Source organism: Cimex lectularius, unplaced genomic scaffold (assembly GCF_000648675.2).
Source record: "Cimex lectularius strain Harlan isolate CLEC.00 unplaced genomic scaffold, Clec_2.1 scaffold41, whole genome shotgun sequence".
NCBI lineage: Eukaryota > Metazoa > Arthropoda > Insecta > Hemiptera > Cimicidae > Cimex > Cimex lectularius.
The window spans coordinates 3,595,417-3,604,630 of NW_019393011.1; positions in this window are offsets into that span (position 1 = coordinate 3,595,417).

Below are 9,214 nucleotides of genomic sequence, written 5' to 3' on the forward strand. Positions count from 1 at the left end.
AGAGAAATGTTTAGATTAAAAGATATCACGATTTTCCGACGCCAGGACGTGATATCTTTCAAAATCGATAAAAAGCGAAATTACTCTGAAATGGTTGAGAATCGGACCATGGACAATATGAACTTTTTTGTTCATTTTAGGGTGAAGAATCTACTGGAGAAGTTTGTAGCACGAGTAGCAATTCACCCTGTATATATATATATATGATACAGCCTTTACTTTTTTTTTTTTTTTGACTGGGGCTTCCGACATCTAGATCATTTCACCCCCCCCCCCTTAAGTATATATTCTATTTATACTTTCAAACACTACATTCATAAAAATAAATACATTTATACACATAAATACATCCATACAGTACAGTCATTCCGTTTGGTCGGTGGAGTACTTGATATTCCTCCACCGACTTATACTCAAACTAATCTAGATTGGGGTCGATGGAGTACTTTTATAAATATTCCGCCATCGACCCCGAACACACACTCTTAGGCTCTCATCGTTCGAGAGGCGATGATGACGTTATATTTCACCCTCACCCCTCGCCATTCACGCTAATAAATACATGCACTCGGACAAAACATATAGACACAACACATAAGACATAATATATACAATAAAAAAAATCCAATTTCCCCTAAAAAGCGGAACAGGGGACTCTGAAACTCGCTACCGTGTTCGAGAACTCTTCTTAAGACCGGCGGGATGCCTACACGCTCTCTGTATAGAGCCAAGGCATGACACGCCTCTATTATGTGGGACACATCGAGCAACCTTTCTCTGCATAAGGGGCACCTGCGCGGGCTTTGGCCAGGTTGGTTCCTTGCATATTTGCATTAATTGGTAGAAAGGAACGAGATGTAACTTTGTGTGATTAAGCATATACTCATCTATCTCCCTCTTCCTCACTTTTTCGTATTCACTCTGCTTCCCTGTCTTTCTTTCTCTCTTTCCTCACTCGCTCATTCTTTCTTTCTCACTCATTCACATCCCCTCCCAATCCATCTTTCTCTCTCACACTCTCTCCTTTTCTCTCTCTCCCTTTCTCTCTTTCTTTTTCTCTCTCTCTCTCTCTTTTTCTCTCTCTCACTCTCTCTCTCTTTCTCTCTCTCTCTCTCTCTCTCTCTCTGTGTCTCTATCTATCTCTCTGACTGTCTATCTATATATCTATCTACCTCTATCTGTCTTTCTATCTCTTTCTTCTTCTCCATTTTAGTCTTTCTTTCTTCCCCTTTCCCTCTCCCTCTTACCCTTACGCACGCACACACACATACCTCGCCCACTCTCTCTTTCTCTTTCTCCCAATATATCTTACTCTCTCTTTCCCTCTCACAATCTCCACATTTTATCTAAATCTCTAGACTCTCTCTGCCTTTATTGGTTAGTTTTTATTCTCTCTTTCTCTCTCATTCTCTCTAACTCTCCACCCTCTTTTTTCTTTTAGACGATTTATATTCTCATCCATTTTATATTTCTTTCTGTGTGCGTGTGTGGTGTGCGTCCTTCTCCTCTTTCTCTTGTTCTTGCCCTCTTCTCTCTCTCACTCCTTCTCACTCTCACTCTTTCCTTTTCCCTCTTTCCTTCACACACACACACTCACCCACACACACAGCACTCTGTCTCTCTCAATATATCTCACTCTCTCTTTTCCTCTCATAATCTCTCACATTTTATCTAAATCTCTTGACTCTCTCTGCCTATGTCTTAGTCACGCTGTTTTCTCTCTTTCTCTCTCATTCTCTCTAACTCTCCACTCTCTTTTTTCTTTTACACTATTTCTATTCTCCCCCATTTTGTATTTATTTCTGTGTGCGTGTGCGTCTTTCTCCTCTCTCTCTTGTTCTTTCCTTCTTCTCTCTCTCATTCCTTCTCACTCTCTCACTTTCTCACTATCTGTCTATCTATCAGGCTCTATCGTTCTCTTTTTCCCCTCCCACACTCTCCTGGTTTCTTCTCAGCTGTCTCTATTTCAATCTTTCTTTCTCTGTCATGAACTCTCACATTATCTAAATTTCTCCACTCTCTCTTCCTTTGCCTCACTCGCTCTATATTATCTTTTTCTCTCGAACTTCCTTTTCCTTCTCTTTCTCTCTCACTCACTCTTTCTCACTCTCTTTCCCCCTCTTACTCACCTTCCATTACCCTCACTTACACTTTCTGTCTTAGATCGCTTTGTCCACCTCATCTCTCTCTTTCACTTCTTTTTTAACGTTAAGTGGTAAAATGCCCATGAGAACGAACTTTGCGTAGTAACATAAATCATGCATAAAAAGTTTTTATTATAATTATATTTATATCTTTTTTTAATATATAATAAAAACCATTAATTTAATTTTTTATTTAATATATTTCTAAAATAAAACTAAAATAAAAATATAGAAATATATTTTTTGTTTAATGTAGTCAGTTGTTTGGTCATTGTGGGTCCGCTTTGTTGTATTTGGTTTGACTAGAATGACGTAAACAGTATCGTTTAACAAATGTAATTATTGTTGTTTTTGATTAGTGAAATGGTGCACTTTGCCATAAATTTAAGAGATTTGGAAGAATTGCAAAGCTGAAAAGCTAATTTTTTGGGAACATTGTTAGACAAATTTCAGCTTACTGTTTTTATATTTTAATCCATTATTCTGTGATGGCAACCTTTCATAGAGTTTGCTTCCATGGCATCGCATTCCGTTTCTTTGCCGACCCCTTCTTCTTATCCACCCATTTGGGTGCGGATTTTTTTTAATCTCTCATGTGAATTTCTCATTCTGCCTCCAGCATAAATGAGCGGCTCGATTTGTCTTAAAACGCCAGATTATCTACTCTAGGTCTGCGTGTTTTGTCAGGCCGAAATTATTTTTCTCTCCCCGTTAACTTTATCTTTTATATTTTTCTTGGCCAAAAAATATATATTTAATGATCAAGTGTTGTTCGTTTTTCCACATTGCCGGCATTAGAGCAAATGTGAGTTTACAACTAATTCGGCACTGTAATTGCTGAGCTATTGAAACTTAAAGCGCGGAAAAATAATGCCGCATTTCCATAATGAAGTCTGCAACATGAAAGTTTAATCAAAGATTACCTGCGCCGCTACCGCTAAATATTAAATGTAATTTTAGCCAGCACTCAATGTTACGGAGTTGTATGTTGAAAACGAACTTTCACCACTACGGAGACAATTATCCAGACCCATTAAACTCTGCGAGAGGTTTAAGTTCGAAAGTAAAACGAAAATCGTTTACAGCGAGCAACGTGGCCAGACCACTTAACTGCCCACTGTTTTCTTACTAATACTATTGGGTTGTCCGGAAAATAATGCAGGATTTTAAGTTTTCATTAAAAAAAATCTATATAAAATATTCTGTTTNAATAAGTTACCAACACGTTGGGAGAAATGTATTGAGAGTATGGGAAATTATTTTGATTAAAGAACATTGCTTTAAAGTAACTAGTTTCTTTTTTTTGTTTAATACCAAAATCCTGCATTATTTTCCGGACAACCCAATAAATACAAATTGAATAATATATGTTATTTGTTAGCTCAGTTTTTAATTTTTATTTAAAAAACCGCATACCAAGCTATTTTATTATTTCCAAAGTTTTTCATAAAAATAAATTAGGCAAATTATCTCAATTCTAGAGAAATTTTTCAGTTTCTCTTATGGATCTCATTCATAGTTTTAAATTTTTTACTGGGGTTCCGTCATATCATATTTGTTGAAGTGACATAATTGAGTACAAAATTATTATTACACGTTGTGTTTATGATTTTCCCATGCTGAAATTATGCCTTAACACCAAGGAGTTCATTAGTTGTGTGTGTGTGTGTTTTAAGTATATATTTTTTGACAAACGTTCTAACGGCAACATGTTGTACAAATCGTATTAGATGTTTTTAAGCATAATATGTTTATACAAATTTAAGTGTACATTTTAAAAATCTTTAGTCCAAATAAAATAAAATAGTTTTCAAGGAACTTAATATAAAGTATTTTTTGAAATTAATTAAACAATACATCTGGTTAATATTGTTAGTTTATAAAGCGGCCCATAGACGGTCAATATTATTGTACAATATAGATTGCACAATAATTTCACGGTTGCCCCTTAACGTTCAATAATATTGTACAAAATTTTGTTTGTGCAATGAAGGCGATATTGAAGTTCGTGCAATATTTTGTTACTGCTTGTTGTACTTCACAAACTGACTGATATTGCGCAATAATGCCAACAGACGGTGCAATATTTTCCAAGTTGTACAATATATTTTCAACTTTTCGTCAATCATGCAATGTATTGCACCAACTTTCAATTTCGTCTACACACGATCGATTAAATTGCACAACCCATATTGTGCAATAATATTGATCGTGTATGGGCCGCTTAAGACTACACATTTAACGAATGAGTGATAGAGAGAGAGAGAGAGAGAGAGAGAGAGAGAGAGAGAGAGAGAGAAAGAGAGAGAGGAAGAGAGAGAGAGAGAGAGAGAGAGAGGGGAGAGAGAGAGAAATAGAGAGCGAGAGAGAGAGAGAGAAGGAGANGAGGAAGAGAGAGAGAGAGAGGAAGAGAGAGAGAGAGAGAGAGAAAGGAAGAGAGAGAGAGAGAGAGAGAGAGAGTGAGAAAGAGAGAGATGAATCCAGCTTTTATTACTGTCGTAGAAATTGGTCGGCCTAAAATATACGCAAAATTAAGTCTTTAGGACCTTTATTACACTTAGCGCGTTACATTACATTTTTGTTTATAGTCGCAACGGGCTTAATATAAAAATAAGAAATTATTGTAATATTTAACAATAAAATAAATGTTTAAAGTAGGAGTCAGTTAAGATAATGAGATACGTTTTTAGACAGTGGCATAGTATTTTAAATATTGCGATAGCGTAGAAATAAATAGATTTTGGCTGAGTACAGCTAAATGTAAATAATTATAATTTTTTATAATAATAGAACTTAGATAAACTAAATTAGGCATAGATTTTTCTTAGAACCATTAAAAACTTGATTACTTTTTAAGAACCTTTTCCATTAGGAAATAATTTTACGATTTAAAAATGAAATAAAATGATAGGGTGGTACAGCACAAAACATTGACCATCTTAGTTCCTTAGGTTTCTATTTTATACACGTGCTTATCCCTACATCCTCCAAGTAATGGATCATGACTCCAACTTCATGCGGTCGAGCATAACTTTAACACGAAGTTGTCCCCATTAAATGGAGCGAATGGTACTACACCTTCCAGAAGAACTTCCTCAATGTAACTCAGGGCAGTCAAAGATCCATTCAGTATGTTGGACGTTGATTGCATCCCATGCCGTAGCTGACCCTTTGAAAAATCTGTCAAAAAAACTCACACATGCACATGCAACAACGTGACTCATGTCTTCTCCACACTCGCTTCCCTGACAACTGATTTCTCCAACCAAACAAGCAAACAAAACATAATCTGCGGAGAGAACAGCCCCTATCAAATGAGATGCTGATTTGCGAATAGTCGTCTTTCTACTCGATGCTCCAGTATTATAAAGTTTTTGCGGGACTTCTAGAGTCTAGGCTATTCTCAGGAGGAATTCTGATAACCCTCACCCTTACATCACGGACCATTTGGAGTTGACTACCTTCAAGAGAGCCTTAAATGACGAATGTCCTTAAAAGAAAACAATCAAAAAATTAACTGGATAAGTTGGCTCTGGAAAGAATAAAATTGAATTGATTTTCGTTATCTTTAGTCTATCTTTAATTTAAAGAGTGCATAAGGTTAGTAACACTCCATAAAGATTTCAAATAAATACGAGTCTTTGAATATATGTCTAATAAAAAAAAAATTATTTGACGAATCCAACCTAAATTACTCACCACTTTAGTACATCCCGATAGCTTAAATAATAATTCCTTCAATTAGCATCTAACATAAGGTTGAACTTAGCAACATCTCTAATAGTGTTACATATGGCGTCGTAGCTAATTTCAAAATCCATCTCGTTTTCATAAAGTTTGGAGTGGATTATTAATTCGCTTTGAGCCCACAAGAGCCTCTTGAGCACTAATACCTAATTTCAGTTACTTTCCTGCATAGTGACTATACATAAACGTAGGGGGTTGAACTTCATGTTCAGCCGCCATAAACAACATATGCAAAGAGGAGGTTCAATTTTATTAAGATGCGATCGCAACATCAGCTGTTTATATTGTTGAAAATTTAAATCACTTAAGGGAGAGGAAAATATCATGACAGTCCAGTGATAAAATGTTTTACTTGTCTCTCACTTGGGCGAGCTTTTCTTTTTTATAAATTTCATGTTGACCCAGTTATTTTTTATTCCGAATTCAAGAGGGCAAGCTTTTCAACCACGCTGAATGGAAAATATCTGAATGTTTTAATTTTTTATTAATAAGAAAATTAAGAATAAGAATTCTTAATAATAAGAAAATAATAAAAAAAGCGATTAATGAGAATCAAAAGGGGCGTCGGTGCCCGCAACGGTTTAGGCGTTGACACGGCACTCACCACTATAAGATAAAAGTCCCAGGTTCGAATCCAGCGGCCCTGCGATATTAATGGTTTTTAAAACCAATCTTAACTTTGGTCTAAATATATATCCCACTCGTGACACTTATTTTTCATCTCAACCAAAATCCGTATATAAAAAGAATAATCAATGGGACAACAAATGGGACAATCGGCACCCCGAGGTTTAATATAACCTCGTAGTTGAGATACTCTCGATATCAAAGGAAACAAAACCTTCATATCTACACAAACATATTTAAAAAACAATCACACCATTAATACACTCTGTAACTAAAAATAAAAAATGCCTGGTCAATAGCAAGTAAACAAGAACATAAATGGGCCGTCGGTGGCCGCAACGGATTAGGTGTTGACACGGCGCTCATCACGGTAAGGTAAAGGTCCCGGGTTCGAATGCAGCGGCCCTACATTCGAACCCGACATACTTACAAATGTTTTTTTTTTTTTTTTTTCAAAAACACCGGCACCCCGAGGGTTTATATGACCTCTGCTGTTGCGACTGCGACNACTGATTGTGAAGAGTGAGTGTTTGCGATTGAGGATCCCAATCCGACCTGCGGGATTTAATTTCCGCAGACTCGGATTCACCCCCCGAGGCGATTGGCTGGGATACGGCCGACTAGTTCGGCTTTTGAACGGCCATCTCGTCTCACCCACCCTGGGAGTCATGGCCCACTTTATGTGGAACCACGGCGACGATGGGTGGTTTAATGTGGTTCGAGACTCGAGACCCCGAAACGGTTCACCTCGTGTTCTCATCCACGGCCCCTTTTCTCAATCCGAACTCCTTCATTCTATCCTGTGACCCCTCCTAACCCTTGGTTACAAGGGGGGTATTTGGGCACAAAATAATGGTGCAGCCCAGAGGGCGTGGCAACCTCTCTAAAGCACAAGCTGTCTTATGACGGCCTCAGGGTCGGCAGGGGCGGCGGGTGCCTTAGCAGAGTCACACGAGGGCCAGTGCACCAGATCCTGTCTGCAAAGATGGGGGAGGGTGTATGGCCATCTGTACCACGGGGTGACAGAAATGTTTCCAAAAACCAGCCCTTGTCACATTGGGAACGGTTTCGCGGTGGTACGTGGAGACGCCCCTGGCGGGAACTTAGACAGAGGCTGCCTTCTACTTGTGCCCTTTCGTGAAGCTTGCGTATGGCCAACGTAGTACCCCCTGGTCCTCACGGGAGTCGTTGCGACCGGACGACAGCATGTAAGCGTTGAGGACGCAATGATCATCATATAGTCCCTCGAATGCGTAAGTAAGCGGATGGAAGCGGGTAGTGAGTCGGCGTCTTTGACTCGAGTATGCTTTGCATTTTGTGCTTATGACCGGCGTGGTACCCTTGGGGAAGCGAAGGATCGGACCACCTAGGCTAGACCTATGGCGTCCCTCGAATGCGTGCAGCAGGTGTAGGCTGAGCTCGATAAGAGACTTTTACCGTAGACAGTGCTCATCTTGGGGGGTGGGTAGCAATTCCACTTTAAACTAAAACCGCTGCCGGGGCGTTCCCGGAAGTTTCTACGCTGGGGGAGCCTCTATATTCAGAGAGGTAGAGTGTCCCTAAGGGCCGGGATACCACTACACCAATGCTGCGGCGGTAACACCATTCCGTCGTATGCAGAAGTGCGTCAGCTCTCATCTTGAGAATCAAAACGTCCGATAAGGCCGAAAAGGCTAGGTGCGGACGTTAAAGATCCTCTTGTCTTGTTGACGATGAGTAATCGGGAACGACATGCTGTTGTGACTCTCTTTAAAAAAAACATCTAATAATAATAAAAAAATAAATAAATAAACATGGCTTAAAGAAAACATAAGTTTGATTTACAATGGAATTGTCAGGTTTCTTTCTTTATTTTTTAATTAATGGTTTTTAAAACTAATATTAACTTTGGTCTAAATATATATCCCACTCGATACACTTATTTTTCATCTCAACCAAAAACATTAGATGAAAAGAATAATCGATTGGCTTAATTTGAATTACTTTACCATTCAAATTTAAAAAATAATGATTCTTCAACGCATTTCGTGACCGGATTTTTTAAATGAAAGGCTATTAACAAATTCAAGAATAAGACCAATTTTAAGGAAAAGAAAGATTCCTGGTTGCAAACCCCTGGTGAAGGGAATATATTCTTCAAAAGCTTTACGAATGAACTGGGTGTTTTTTTTTCTCTCAAATTGATCCTTTTGTTCGAATACAAAATTACAGAATTACTATATAACACGAGATAAAAAATGCCACGCAGTGTGTACAGTTGTTATAAATGAAATATATACAGTGTGTAAAAATTACTTAATCATATATAACGATTTTTAAAAAAAAGTTTAAACAAAATAAATCCTTCAAATCACTGATTATCAATCAATTTTCACGTCATTTTTACCTTTTTTGAAAAAACCTTTTACGATTTTCCTGTATAAAAACATCTTACCGCATGAAATATTAGGGATAAAGAGTAAATCCGATTACACCATTCCATTGTAGAGTCCTTCCGTAACATTGTTGTTGTAAAGTAAGGAAAACATGCTTTACTTACAAAATATAAAAACTGATTGTGAGATAAATTTATTTTGTCAGATATCAAGCCACCATTCCATTACTTATTAACAAAGACCTCTCCTTACACGTATAATTTAATTATTTTTATTTAAAAATTGTATTATTGACTAACAGATTGTCGTAAAATCCTAAAA